Here is a 16,016-nt window from a genome sequence, read left to right as displayed (position 1 = left end):
CAATTGGTACCGTTAAATGCTTTTTGCGCTTTTGGGGCGCTGATCAACGCATTGATTTGATCCGTTGTGCTTTTGAGCACCGTGGTGTCGGACTGTCGTTAAAAACATCTAAGGCTGCCCATATTGGTGGATCTCGTTGGGTTTATCATTTGGCTGAGCATATTTCAAGCATTTGCAGAACATCTAACAGTGCGCATTGTAAGAATTTTTGTTCCCATTTCTTTTTTCCCCCTGTTCACCATTCACTTACCCCATAGTTCTTCCAAGATTTTGCTTGTATGCCTCCTGAATAGTCAATGGTTTGGGTCGATGCGTTCCGACTTTGTGCATACAAGTGCGATATTGGGATGCGCCCCTGGGAAAATCAGTTTTGATTTTGGTTCTGCTAGCGTTTGAGACAACTCGTGCAACCACCGTTGCATGCATTCGGGACCCTTCTCGCATCGATGAAAACATTTTCGTAGTCTGATTCTACAAAGTAATACAGCTAATTCATTGGTGTTTCCAACTGGCGCCGTTTAGCACGAAAAAGAAATGACTGGCGCGCTTTGTTAAATTTGCCCAAAATGTTGTAAGCGGTTATCGCGTCAATCAATAAGAAGAAAAAGAGCTGAATTCAATAAATTTACTGACATTTTTTTTCCGATCGTATTATCGCGTTTTCTAGATTTTTGTTGCCTTATACGATTTATTTTTATTAATGAATTCTAAATCTTTGAAAAAATCACTACACATCTGCAGAGCACCAGAGACAAATTCTAACTGTGCTGTGCGATTAATAGGTTGCCGCTTTCATGGTGCAATCACTAAAGTTATTCCCCTCCCAGAGAACGCATATTCTGATCTGGCGTATTAAAAAAAAAAATATCAGTGTTGCCTAAACAGAGAAGCTTTTCCATACGTTACGTGATAATTTAGAAAAAGCTGTTTCACTTCTTTTTGCGAAATCTTAAAACTAAGTGGCACTTTAGTGAAAAGTTCTGCTTATTACATATTTTATTGCTCGCTCATATTTTTTTTTTTCTTTTATAATATTATTAGGGTAGTTCTATGTGTCGCTTGTTGCCATCCAGGCTAACCTAACCTAACCTAGGGTAGTTCAGAATTAAATGCAAATAATGTGCTTACAAATTACCATGGCAACTCAAGCAACTTTAAATGTAGATATGCGAACTTTTGAGTGCAAAAGAATCTTGGAATACATTCGAGTGCCTCATTACAAAGCCAAGTATGGCTGGTTACTGTAGTATTCTGGGACTTTAGTAAACAAGAATGTCATCTTGCCGAAACGGCTGCCGGGCTAATGCTGCATCGCCCCCGTGCTGTTAAAACTTTGGCAAGCCTTCGGGTACATCAGTTAAGTTGGAGATGCCGGCTCAGTTGAAAAATCATGACTAGCTTCCGTCTTGGCTCTGAACTCTATTGGCCGTGAAGCGTAGAGTCAATCCTTGCATGGCCAGCCAGCCTGTATGGATTCCCATGGGGACATTTAGGGAAACTGTACTTTTGTGTGAGGATAGCAGCCTGTAGTCGCGACCCAATAGAACTGAAAATGAATAGTAATTTAAAACAAAAACAACAGATGAAAGGAAGAAAGGAAAGAAGGAAGCAAAGATAGACGTAATGAGGACAGTGTGGATCCAGAAGTGGCTTTTAGAGGAGTTAGCCTACTGCTAAGATATCCGACGTTAAGGAATGCACCCATTCTGAATGCAACTGGAAGCGGATCAGCTCACATTGCACTCAATGGCGTCATAGCTGATGGTTTAACAAATAGCAACGCGCATACCAAAATCAGCGTTGAGCAGAAAGATGCCTCCACTGTCAGTATTAGAGGACTACAATCAGCGCAGCGAACGCCAACCAGCTTTCATGCAACAGCAGAACAGCTCGTCACTCCCATCCCAGCAAACTGCAACACAGTCCGAGTTGAAACATCTGCTCAACTCGATCTGATAAAAAAACTGAAGAGGATGCAATCTCCCAATGCAGATTGCTCGTGCTAAATATTATGCAACTGGTGTTCAGACGCCAAAAAAACATCAGCAACGAAGTCAAAGTTGGAGTATCCAATCCTTGGAGTAACGCTGAACTACAGATATTCAAGGAAGGCAGCAGAAGGCGAAAGGGCAAGCTCAAATCAGCACAAGAGCGCTGCCACCCAGCTAGCAGCATATATTCACACGCCTACGACAACAAACCTGAAGCAACCGGCAAGCAGTTCAGCTGCATCCGCTAGCTTTCAGATACCCCGGGCTACAGAACCTAGTGGGAACAAAAAAGGACTCTCAGAGAAAAAAGATGAGTCTGGCAGTATTAAGAAAAATAGCCAAAAGAAGCCGAAAAATAAGTCAGCCAAGCCAAAAAAAGAACAAGCCGCGAATGCGTCTTGTAAAACTAGAATCTGTTGTAATAAAGCCCGCAAAGGGTCATAGCTATGCAAATGTGCTGATGCGCTGAGTCAGTCGAGATAAGGACAGTCAGGAAAACGAATGAAGACTGGAGCCATACTTTTGGAGTGCGGAATGTGAAGGCATTTTGAACCCTACCTCACACAGCCCAAAAACAAAAACAAAATGCCACGCATAATCTTTTCTTTTTGGCTTTTTTGATATGCATTTTTCATATTCTTTTACTAACCTGTTGCTATTTAGCTTTGTCAGCCGCGTCGCACTCATCAGCTGCTCCAGCTAGTTCATTTTTAGCAATCTTGCTTAGAATGAACCGAGCCTTCGTATAGCGAGTCTTCATGATAAGACCCTCTGACTTGGGTTTTTTCGTGGTCTCCCTCCCTTTCTAAGTGCCATCTAATGGCTTTTGTAGTGTTTTTGTTTGAATTTGTTGTTGTTGTTTGTTTGGTAAAGGAGTGCTATGGCTGGCACTTTCTTTACTCTTTACCAACTCAGCCGTATCTTGGCTGGAAGCCAGCAGATTGTCGTCTTCAGAAGAGGGTATTGTGTCGCAGCGCGGCACGAATTTGCTTTTATTTTTTGTATTGTTAGTCGATATCATCTGGTTTTTATGGTTGTTTTGCCTGACGTCCGCCAAGCTCCACAACCTATGATTATAAAGAGGAAATAATGGGGTCTTCCGCGGCAGCGTGCCATACCGCGGCAAGGCCACAGTTACTCTCGAAGGCGGTCAGGTATTCGAGAGGGAAACTCCGTTGGAAATATTGTGATTCCCTGCACCATTCAGTCCTCGACACGATCCCAAGCACACCTCGACTTGGGAATTGGTTGCATTTTAGTTTTTGGAGTTTCTCCAAAGACCTATCCAACATGGCATGAGATAGCATAGCTTCTTTGTTCATTGAACCTACTTAAACCCTTTCACCGCGGCAAGGTGGGTAACTGTCGGAAGGATGTCAACCATAAAGTCTATAGGTTTCGAAAAGGATATTTTCGAAATAAAGCTGAGCTCTAAGTCTTTATGTAGTAAAATGTGTCTCTGGGGGGTCAATACCCTCGTAGTAGCTTTGAAATAGAGCCACCCTTATGCTCTGTTGATGCACGCAATCGCATTTGTTTTTACTTATTTTGTATTACAAAATTGTATTTATTTCAAAATTAGGCTAATGAACTTTTTTTGCAATGTTTGCCTTGCAATAAGATGATTTGCGATAACTTCATTAATGAGCTTTAGTAATTTCCAAAATCTCAAATTATAAGTACACTTTTACCTACAATACGAATTACTTGTAGATTTGTGCTTATATTTAAAAGTAAATCAGATAATTCACTTTAATGACTTTCAACCTGTTTAAACTGGAATAAAATATTTCTAAAGGTTTAATCAGCTATTCAATTTTAATTACAATACGAAAAGCAAAATTAAATTAAAGCAAAATGAGTAATTTAACAAAATCTGTGCTTCGTTACGGATTGCCGCCAACTCTTCAAATGCATTGAAAAATGTCTTTGCTAAACGTGACTTCACCCGAACTCTTTGGCACTTGTGCAGAAATTCCAATGCTTCTGGAGCAGCGGGCGTAACCAGTAGTGTCTGGAATGTACACAGGCCAAGCCTGAGCTGCAGGTGCGGTTGCGGAGGCGTCAAGCACTTACATAGCATAGATAAACCTGAGCTTGCGGAATTCCTCATAGAAGAAATTTTTGCAAAATATCAAGACAATACCCACCAACTTGGACGGATTTTACATGAAGCTTGAGGGCGCCGACGCACACTGGGGATTTCGCGGAAAAAAGTCAAATTTGCAACATACCACCTACGCAATGCTTAATGGTATTTCTAAATTCCAGAATAGAACCAACAATAAAATCAAAAAGAATTACTAAACTCCGACTTACAGTTTTTTTTTTATAGATATGTCAAAAGTATAATTTTTTTATAGTATTGAACTGACTAAGAAAAAACTTCAAAGCCCAAGGTGGTTTTTTTTTCCTTTTGCTTGAGCCGACTTCCAATTTTTTATTTTTCATTTAGGGTACGATATTTTTATATATTTTAGCCGGAAGAACAAAGGCTGTAAAGCATTTGATTATCTATTTATAATTAATTTTACGAAAAAAAAAAAAAAAATCATATTCCTTCATATTCTTGGATCTGCAAGTTGAGCTACATTTACCTACGGTCAGAAACTAGTATCAACGTGTTGCTTAATAACGTCTCTTTCAGTTTTAATCAATTGCAGGTGCCACCAGGCGCCACTGATTATTTTTTGGCAATGATAATAACTAAACGCTTTCTAGTCAGTGATGTCATTTCAGCTTTTTTCCAGCCAGATCTGGCTGTTTTGGAAATGAGATTGCGGGAAAAATTTCAAAACAGCGGGCGGCGGGAATTCTAGCTTTTTTAGCAAATTGAAATATATATTTTTTTAATTTTACTTTTTCTCAATTTGGTGAGTTGTTTCTATCCCATTTGACGATTGAAATGCTAAAAATGTAAGTCTATCAGTAAATTATCGATATTTACTTCTATCGAAAGAATTCCCACCTATGTAAATTTGCGCGTCTTCCATCGCTAAAATTGTGAAATTCGTTTGCCACACAACATAAAAGTTAGCGATGCCGAAAGAAATTTATAAGCAAAAAGTGCGAGATGTGTGGCTCCAGAGCAAAGAATTTAAGGAGTGGCTGAGGAAGGATTCCACAGACTTAACACGGGCGTATTGTAGCTACTGTAAGTGCAGCATAACTGCAAAACTATGTGATTTGCGTGCACATGGTGCTACAAAAAAGCACATTAGTTCGATGAGCGGCTTTGTGCAGAAAAACAAAATACAATTTAGTCAAAAGGCAACAAAAACAATTGAGCAGGAGGCAGCGCTTTGCCTATTCGTTGCACAGCATAGCGCAATCGCCCCTGTTAATCATTTAAGTGACCTTTGCCAACAAAAGTTCGATGACAGCAGCACCGCGTCGAAAATTAAGCTTCACCGCGCGAAATGCACGTATATAATTAAAAATGCATTGGCTCCCCATTTTAACGAGGAACTACATAAGGACATTGGCGGTTCCAAATTTAGTTTGCTTTTGGACGAATCCACAGATGTTAGCGTCACAAAATTACTTGGTGAGATAATAATATATACATATATGTATATCTAATACATATAATATACATATATTATATAGAATTGTATTTAATGGTTTTAAGTGTCATTCCACATAAAACTATAAACTTGTTTTTGTTTACGTAAATTAATGTCTCAACATATTTGTATTATTAAAAATTAATGTTTAGGTGTGGTCATTAACTACTTCTCTGTAGAACGTGGAGTAGTAGTTTCTACGTTTTTAAGTTTAGTCCAGTTAGAAGGTGGGGACTCATTGTCCATAGCAGAAGGCCTGAGACATGAGCTAAAACGATTGAAACTCGACATCACAAAATTAATCGGCATTGGCACAGATAACGCAAGTGTCATGATTGGCAATAAGAATAGCGTATACGTTCAATTAAAGAAGGATGCACCATCTCTTATATTGATCAAATGTGTTTGTCATTCGGTGCAATTGGCTGTCAACTACGCTTGTAAGCACTTCTTTCCAGACGATTTGGAATTTTTAATTTACGAAACCTATAACTGGTTTTCCAAAAGCTCGATCCGGCAGTCCATATATAAAAAAATGTATGAGTGTATTAATGACGAAAAGGTATATTTGGTACATATGAATACATATGTCTGTTATGTGTAGTTAATCGTTTTATGTACTAATATTTTTAAATCGTTCCAAATATCTAGTTTCTGCTAATGCCAAGTGATTGTTTTCCCATAGCAAGTGTGTAATGTACAAGTGATTGCCCCAAACATTGATTAATATTAAATAAAATTAATTAGTATATTTTTCACCAAAAGGCTCCCCTGAAAATTCCAAGGGTTTGTGACACCAGATGGTTATCCATTGAAATGGCAGTTACAAGAATTTTGGATCAGTGGCATGACCTAAAAACGCATTTTGGAATAGCTGCTCTGCAGGAAAAATGCAAAACAGCTAAAATTTTGTATGAATCGTTTTGTGACAACAAAATACATTTGTACTTGCTATTTTTGAAACCAATATTGCAAGACATGCAAAAAATAAATAAATGCTTTCAAAGCAATTCAACTAATGCCACGAAGCTGTTAAATGATCTCATATTAGCTATCAGCTCATTAAAACAAAAAATAATTCCTCCTGATAGTGAAATAGACATTATTAATGACGATCAATTTGAGAAACACGTACAAACCGATTTATATCTCGGCTATGATTTTGAGAAAGAAATCAAAGCATTGAGCATAAAAGAAGAAGAAAAAAATCTAAGAGAATGCTGCACGGGTTTTGTAGTGGAGCTGGTCAAACAGTTGAAGCAAAGGTAAATATTTAATTATTTTTATTTAATTGTTATAAATACAATGTTGTCAATTTTAGATTGCCGGACAACTTTAATATATTAAAACAGATTGATGCTTTTTCTGTTGAAAACATCTTGAAAATCAAAAACAAAAGCATCACTCCGATCCTGTAGTATTTTAATACTCCCAATATTGACCAAATTGAACGTCAGTACTATGAAGTTAGGCAAGTACAATGGGAAAATGTCGACGACACGGTTAAGTTCTGGAATGAAGTACTCAAATACCGGGATTCTGGCGGAAACTGCAGATTTCATGAATTGGCTTTAGTTGCTCTTCAAATATTGTCACTGCCTTGGTCGAATGCCGAAGTGGAGAGGGTTTTTAGCCAAGTGAATTTGGTTAAATCCAAAATCCGAAATAGGATGAGCGTTGATACGTTAAACGCTATATTAAGCATAAGGTTTATATTTATATCTATTTTTAAATTAGAAATTAACTTATCTAAAATTTTAGGTCTGGGCTGCACCGAGAAAACAAATGGTGTTTTGATTACCAGCTACCGCCCAGCTGTCTGAATAAAATAGAACAGAGAGAATATTATGCGAGCGATAAGGAAGATATTGAAAATCTAGTACTATTGGATAAATTAAATATTCTTGAATAAAAAATTCAATATATAAAAATCAGCTTTTTTTCGACTTTTTTCCCCGTAGATTCAGCTTTTTTTAGCTGTTTTCTTGAGTCGATTCAGCTGTTTTGGCCTAACAAAAAATGACATCACTGTTTCTAGTGTGTGCATAATGATAACGAAACACTTTTAATTTTGTTTTGACATTTTGAGGGTAATTCAGAATTATGAACTTACATGTATCCTGTGCGTAAATATTTGCTGGATTATATTAATAAAAAAAAAAAAAAAAAATTATAAAAAAAAAATTTATGAAAAAAAATTAAAAAAAAAAAAATAGTTTTTAAGCATGTTCTTTTCATACACAAATATATACAACTTCGTTAGTAGTAAAAATGTAAATATTTTTTGGGATGTATACTTTTTTCCGCATCTCTGCACAAAAATCCCCAGTGTGCGACGTGGAGTTGGTTAAGCAAACTCGTCAAGAGAAAATCGTCATTAACTGCAATGTCAACCGCACTGTAGATACTGAGGATTAATCTGAATTTAATCCGTATGCTGAGATGCGCAGTGAACCACGTTTGCAAGTGGATATCATTAAGGGCAATACAACACTCGCATTCACGTGCTCTTTCTTAGAGGGCACACCACAAGAGGTTGAATACAATGATACAAAACAAATCAAACTACTGCTATATCAAAACTGTGTAAACTACAAAGGTTGGCGTGCCTAAGCAGAACAGGGGCCATGAGAACTACGCCAACTGCTGGCATGGAAGCGCTTTTAAATTTACCACCGCTACATTGCCGGCCGCCGTAGCCGAATGGGTTGGTGCGCGACTACCATTCGGAATTCACAGAGAGAACGTCGGTTCGAATCTCGGTGAAAACACCAAAATTAAGAAAAACATTTTTCTAATAGCGGTCGCCCCTTGGCAGGCAATGGCAAACCTCCGAGTGTATTTCTGCCATGAAAAAGCTCCTCACAAAAATATCTGCCGTTCGGAGTCGGCTTGAAATTGTAGGTCCCTCCATTTGTGTTGTGGAACAACATCAAGGCGAACACCACAAATAGGAGGAGGAGCTCGGCCAAACACCCAAAAAAGGGTGTACGTGCCAATTATATATTGTATATATATATACATTTAGCAATACAAGAGGAAGCTACGAGTACTATGCAAGCATCTCTTTTCATATGAAAGAAAAACTTAAACCGAAAGATCTTACTGGACACCTCTATATCTTGAACAGGGTTCAACATGCAGTATGCATAACCCAAGCGAATGACCACGAGGAACCCGTACGCAATTTTATAAAAAGATGGAAGGTTATCTTCCCATCTAGGGAAGAGTGAAACTTTTACTCAACATGGCTAAATTTATGACTCACAGAAATGGTACACAGATGGTTCCAAAAAGCTCCAAGGATTAGGAGCATGAATAATGGGGCCTAGAGCACGCAAATCCCTAACACTAAGTACAGATACCACAATTTTCCATGCGGAGCTCTTCGCCATAATGGAAACAGTGCGGACAGCCAATCGGTTCGCAAAGCCTTGAATAGCTTCACATTCAAGTCAAAAGTCCTAATAGAGTGTAACAATGCACTCAACAAACTGGCCTTTCTTAATCAGGTCTCACTGATTTGGGTACCAGGACACGACGGACACGAAGGAAACCAGAAGACAGAGTTTTATGCCAAAAAAGGGGCAGAAGAGCTATTTATTGGACCCACCCCATTTTTCGGGTTTATCTAGTAAAAAATCATGCAGGTTTTGCTGTGATGAAGAGGAGTCTATGGAACACTTAATCATCAACTGTGAGGCATTAGGTCACAGAAGACACAGAATCTTGGCCTCGTACCTACTCGAGGAGGAAGATCTACAATTGCTTCCTCCTAAGAGCTGGTGGTCCGATTCCTCGGTATACCAAATACTTATAATTAAGTAACAAGATCAATCTGGCCGCAGTGCAAATAGGCCTTACTCTAACCCGTACAACCAATTCCATGATATGATGAAATGTGCATTTTCCAAGGTGAATGAAATAGTCAGGTTTATGCCGTGGCTGATGATGTGCTTGATGGCTACCTTTATGACTGGCTCATGAATCTCCTGTAAGAGAAGGGAATTCTTTTATTCCTATTTATTCATATTTCTTAATAACGAGCTTGCAGGAAACTCCTACCCGGTGTAGGTATCCTGGTACCCATACCAGATAATAAAGAGCTAATCTCTCATTACGCCAAGAGATCTGTGGCAGTTCGCTAATGTCCCCTAAAGCAACTTCTCGGTATCATTCGGAGCTGTGCTAAAGAGAAGAAAGGTCAGAAGTTTGGAATATTTCCTTTGAATAGGAGGACCCAGTCGCATTTTGGAGTTGAAAAGCTAATAAATAGAACTAAGTTTTCCTAATTTTGAGTATCTCTTATTTTGCCTCAAGCGACCTTTTCAAATTACCTATTGGGTTAGGTTAAGGCTGGTTACCCATGAGCTACCTTGCACTCTGCGAAGACCGTACGATGACTACTCTCGTTGGATATTACTTAAACCTCATCAAGTGGATATTACCTAAACCCGCAGGCGTAGTAAAGAAATGAGAGCCAAATGAGAGCAGGACAGTTGCAGAGAAGGAGCTGAGACTATTCCACCTCTTTTTCCACACAACCACCTGCCAAGTTATGCTATGAATCAGACCAGCGCTTGCAATTGTGAAGCAATTTGAGAAGTGAAGTTGCTCAGGGGAGCTCCGAAGAGCCGTAGTGATTCTATTTGTGATGCTAGAAGGTTGCAACAGCGCACTACCCGAAGTAGAGGCCGTGGAAGCTAATTGCGCCCGAAGACGGGACCAACATGTGGCCAAAATCCGTGTGGGCCACTCCCTATGTGTCTTAAGGCCTGAGCAAGTATTAAAATGGCACCACCCATTGCACGGATCGCATCTAACCGAAGTGCAGTTTAGGTGGAGCTGGCAAACGCAGCAGTAATAAACTTAACTTCGGGCCCAGCGTTACGCTCAATACCGGCGCTAAGTAGAAGCATGGGGAACAACTTTACTGCATGGAGAGGCGCCAGTTATGAAAAACGAGACGTGTCCAGCACACTGGACAGCTAATTTACTGAGGCGGCAGCCGTTGATCGCGAAAAATCCGAGACATGCCTGTACGTACAAACCGGCTGCGATAGAAATATTTTATTCCAGATAATCTCACTGAACTTAAGGCGGTCGAATGGTGCGTGACTACCATTCGGTACTGCGTGGATTTGACAGAAAGAAATAAAATTTATTGCGTATTCAAATGAATGCGTAAATATTAAAATGGGTTAAAAATTGTAATTCCTTCACTAGTTAATACGATTTTTTTTGTTTTTTTTCCTTTTTCACTCCTTTCGGGAGCATCGTTAATCTGGTTTTGAGTCCTAAGTAGTAGGAATGCCCACCTGTCGTTGCTTAGGAACAACACATTCTCACTGCTTGGAGCGCCATCTGTGTTTCACGTTTTTCTGCCAGAAGGATCGCACGGATGGTTGAAAACTTCGCTAAATTTGGTGTGTCTGTTCTATTACCGCGGTTGCCCGCTTCCTCTTCATGGCGCCACTGATGGAATGTGTAACTGTGTGTTTTCCTTTGTTGTTTGCGTGTTTTAGTAGCCACAATGCAAATAATGCGCTGACTATTGTGCGGGAGTAAGGATGGAGAGGACAAGTTTTTAGGGCTGAGGAATGGATCTTTTTTTTGTCGAAACAGGGAAAGTAGGTAAATTTGGAAAAGTGGGAGAACCGTGCTTTACGTGCGGTTCGAACCCACAACCTCTAGGATGGCAGGGTAGTGCTCTTACGTTAGACTACCGAGGCCATAGTTTTCGAAATTTTTCAACTAACTTGAATGGTAGAAAAGTTAGGGTGCCTTTATCGAAAAAAACACTTTACATGCACTAATACTAATGCGTAGATTTAATTTTTCAAACAAATACCTGTTTATTTAGTCAAATTACCACAACAATTAGCATTATTTTCCTCACTTCACACAACTTACTAAATGGTTGTGTTATTCACCGATTTTCTCACCATTTTCTTAGCCATTAATTCATTTAATTTTTCGTTCATGTTTTGTTATTTCTTCCCATTGTTGTTATCATTTTTTGCATGCATACCTTTTTTCTTGACTTTGTTTTTTACTGTTTGCTGTTTACTCTACACTCCACACCCTTCCGCTGTTTTCTAACTACCAACAGTAGTTAATAAATGGAGCAAATACATAAATACAAAATAAAATAAACAAAACAACTCACATACAAACAAGACGAAAATAAAGTAAACAGAAGCAGAAACAATAACACGAAAACACACAAACAAAGCAGATTTTCAATTCCTGCAAGTCGCGATTTCCACTGAGGCTGTCTTACGGGAACCCGAACCCAAGAAAAAACAAAAAAATCCAAAAAAAAAAATCCAGAAAAATACCAAACGAACGCACTGTAAATGAAAAAAGAAGAAATCACATGCATATCGCAACTTTATTGTTGTCCACTTTATCGCGTCTACTTGCAAATTTATAAATTATATATTTATCAGCACGAGGCTGTATAGTTTACCAATTAGCAACGTATATACATACATACACACGCGTGTAGGCGCATATATATGCATACATATATCACAAATACATGCATACATACGCACAGATGAATAGAGAGATCGCTTGGCACGTTTGGGCAACGAGACAACAGCCAAATATGCGTTCACACTCGGGACAGCGTCGGCGTGTTTCCAATTAACCAACAATCACAAAATTGGTATGTTGAAAAATGGAGGAAAAGGGGTTAGGTAAAACCGCGACTGATAATTACAACAAAATATAGCAGAGGACAGAGACAGAGACAGAGACAAGGTGTTAAAATAGAGGTGTAAACCCGAAGCAACATTTGGCGGGAGCAGCAACTACTTGTAACGGCACACGTACGAACATATTCATACATCATTGTAGTATATGTATGTGTGTGTGTGTGTGTGTGTGTGTGTACATAACAATTGTGAATTAAAGTAATATTAGAGAGAGATTAGATGGTTTTCGAACTGCAAAATTCTAATGCAATTCCATACATATCTAATCAGAAGAGAAGGTATTAGGCATCACTGGGCGTATGAGTAACAATTGAAGAGTTAAAAGCAAAAAAGTTCACTTGTTCCAAGGCGCATTTATTGAAGGTGGTGGTACTGAGCCAACAACAATGTCTTGTACGTTTGATTGTCACGGCAAGGTAGTGGCGAAGTAGAAAACAAAAAATTAATTCACCTTGTTCTATTCTATTCTGACAGCCACATGGACACGGCGAAAGAAAAAAAAAAATAATAAGTTAGCTGATGTACCAACACCACCTTTAATACAGGTAGATTCGCCTTGACTTGTTTCAACTCAAATAAACAAAAGGAAAGCACAATTTTATGGTTTGAAATACACTTTATTACTCAGTATTTTTCCCCCCTTGTTCACTCCTCTCGGGAGCATGGGGCCTCGACAAGACTCTTGTCTTGCGTTGGTTTCGTTAATCTGGTTTTGATTTCCGACAGGGTAGGTAATTAGCCTGCCACTTCAGTATAGTCTCCCTGAATATCAATGCACTTGCTCCAACGAGGTTCTTCTACTTCTTACCTTCACAGTCTGTAGTCGACCATAGTTTCAGCAACAAACTTCCTCCAATTTAGTCTCTCTGTGCTACATTTTTTCCAATTATGAACGTTCATCCCTTTCAAGCTGCCTCGACAACATCAAACCATATCCGACTAAGAAGGTCTCTTTTTCTTCCTCCTATCTGACATAAAGTAAACACTTTTTTTTACCTCTTCCAACGTTATTACAACTAATGAATTCCATGTCCGAAGTGAGAATCTTGAAAGGCTCCAAAATACGCTTTCACAGCTTTGACCTGACCCTATAACCTCATCATTTGATGAATAACGCTTTCCACGCAAGCATTTTTTTGGGTCTGGAAACAGATAGATGTCGCTAGGGGCCAAATCCGGTGAATACGGTGGACGCTCCAACAATTCGAACTTTAATTCATGGGTTTTAGCCATTGTCAATATGCTCTTGTGACACGGTGCGTTGTGCTGATGAAAAATAATTTATTTCTTTGCAAACTGGGTCTTTTTCAAGATTTTTTTTCATTCAGCTGGCCTAAAAGGTTACAATAATATTCAGAATTTATTGTTTTACCAGTTTGCAAGTAATCCACACAATCAAAATTCCATTCGCATCCGCAAAAACCTAATTCTAACACTTTCTTGATTTGAAGACACGAACTCGGTGCGGAATCGAAGAACCAGATTCGAGATCATTCGTTACCCTATTGTTGATGATAGACCCACGTTTCATCCACAGTGATGAATCACCGCACAAAATCCGCTTTATTCTGTCGAAAACGCCTAAATGTTTTTGAGTAAGTCGCATTGTTTTTGTTCCATTATTAGCGAATGCGGCACCCATTGTGCACACAGCTTTCTGAAACCCAATACTTCAGTCAAAATATTGCTTGCACTGCCAACTTCTTAAGAGACCATCGCAAACTGGCTCAATGAATGGATCAAATCAAAAGAACTCGAATGAAATAATTCGTAACTTTTGCTAAAATGGCCGGAAACTTATTCCCATACCCAATAGAATTTTTTAAAATTTGTCAAGGTGGCATTTCACACTAAAAAATGTATTTTGCTGTGTTTGTTTATTCCCTTCAGTTGTGAGGTACAGGGTGTTTACAATGGATGTCAAGAAAGAAATTCGAAATTCAGTACATTTTACAGTTTTTCTTTGATAAAGGCGATAATGCGAAAATGCAACCAGGCCACTGGAATTGTAAATTGTACTTATGGTGCCAATACTGTAACAGCTTCTTCTTCTTCTTCTACTTCTTCTTCTTCTTCTTAGCTTCACTATCCGTGGTGGTCCATAGCTTCATCAACATTTTTTCTCCACTTTATTCTATCCCTGGCTTCATCTCTCCAGTTGTGTACGTTCATTTGCTTAAGATCTGCTTCGACATCATCTAACCATCTCTTTCGTGGGCGCCCTCCTTTTCTTCCTCCAATCGGTGTTAAGCAGCTAATTACGTACAATTTTTGTTCCTTCGATTTCGTTCAGGCATTTTTGTTGTTCAAGAAAATCTCGATAATGCCGAAAATGTCCATAAAATCACAGAAATATTCGAAGTTGACCGGCATGACCGGCTTAGTAGTCGTAACATCACCCAGGAGCTGAAGATCAACCATAAAATAGTTTTAACCCTTTGGGACGAGTGTCGGCATATTGCCGCCTAGATTAGTTCAAGACGTCTGTCGTTCTGAGCGATAAGATACGCATAGGTATAGTAAAAGAGTCACGTTTCCATTCAAAGACATTAGGGGCCATTAGCGATGGAGTCTTATCTTCCTTATAATGTAAACTTACGATGTTAGACGACGGTAGAATTAGAACGAATTTCAGTTCTTCGATTCAGTCGCTCAGTGTCACTGCCAGAGCAACCAGCAGGCTTTTTATATATTGTATTTTATGTTTTATCCTACGCACGATGGCCAAACGATCTAGAGATGATACGTTAGATGGTGACAGTTCTGACGAATATTACTTCGAATCTGATAAGACGAAAGATGACGGCATTACATCGCCAAGTGGAAGTGAAATCCGTGCAATAAGGAATCTACTCAGGCAATTCAACATTAGCGGTGATAGCAGTTTGTTTATAATTAATTTTTGATTTTATGGAAAAAAAATTTGTCTTGTGTTAAATAAAGCCTTAGTTTCAATGTTCATTTTTCTTTACTGCGCACTCCAATACCCCCCGTCCTCAGCGACGCTCGCCCGTCGAACGGCTCCGTCCCCAGAGCGTTAAACCATTTGCGCTAAAATTTTAGGCCATTTTTTTAGTTACATAAAATAATTTTATTATAAGAATTTACAAACATTTAAGTAATTTCTTAGCTACTATTTCAAATAAACGTTTAATTTACACTAAAAATACATTTATGATTTGGCGAAGAAGACGAAAATTGGACAAGCGAAAGTTACTAGAAATTTTGAATAATTTTATATTACAAATAACTCACATAGGCTAATCTTGCAGAGCTTTTAAGCAGCTTTTAAAAGTTCAACATTTATAATCCAGCAGCGTTAGAAGGCTTGAAGTCAAGTAAGCGAAAAAAAATCAACAGCAAATCAAGGGGAACACATTTTTTTAAATATGGGTGGTAGCGATCTCCAAAAAAAAGCTTCTTCCAACTCAAGAATAATATTAATGAATTTTTAAAACTCTCTTAGCTTTGAAACTTTTGTCAGTCGTTGTCTGATGTCACTTTTAAGTTTAAATTATGATTTAGTTATTTCAATTTTGGATCTCGACACAAAAACTTTATTAGTGTACGAAGTATTTTTTCTTCAATTGGGCGACTTAAGACTAGAGTGGCATATTCAGGCTGCAGGAAGTACAAAAATAACGAGGAACAAAGATCTACTTTAGACTGGCCAGTCAAACTAGAATATGAAACCACAAAAGCTGCATACATAAACACGGCTGCGCATTTTTTAAGCA

General features: G+C 38.6%; 1 protein-coding gene across 8 annotated transcripts in view; it reads left to right on the top strand.

The window, feature by feature from the left end:
• LOC128866947 (uncharacterized) overlaps window positions 1–16,016 on the top strand; it is a 111,363-nt gene that overhangs the window by 57,437 nt on the left and 37,910 nt on the right. The gene's annotated exons all lie outside the window — the stretch shown is intronic.

This window comes from Anastrepha ludens, chromosome 6 (genome assembly GCF_028408465.1).
Source record: "Anastrepha ludens isolate Willacy chromosome 6, idAnaLude1.1, whole genome shotgun sequence".
Taxonomy (NCBI): Eukaryota; Metazoa; Arthropoda; class Insecta; order Diptera; family Tephritidae; genus Anastrepha; species Anastrepha ludens.
Note: the sequence above shows the minus strand (reverse complement) of the source record. Positions and strands in the feature narration are given on the sequence as shown.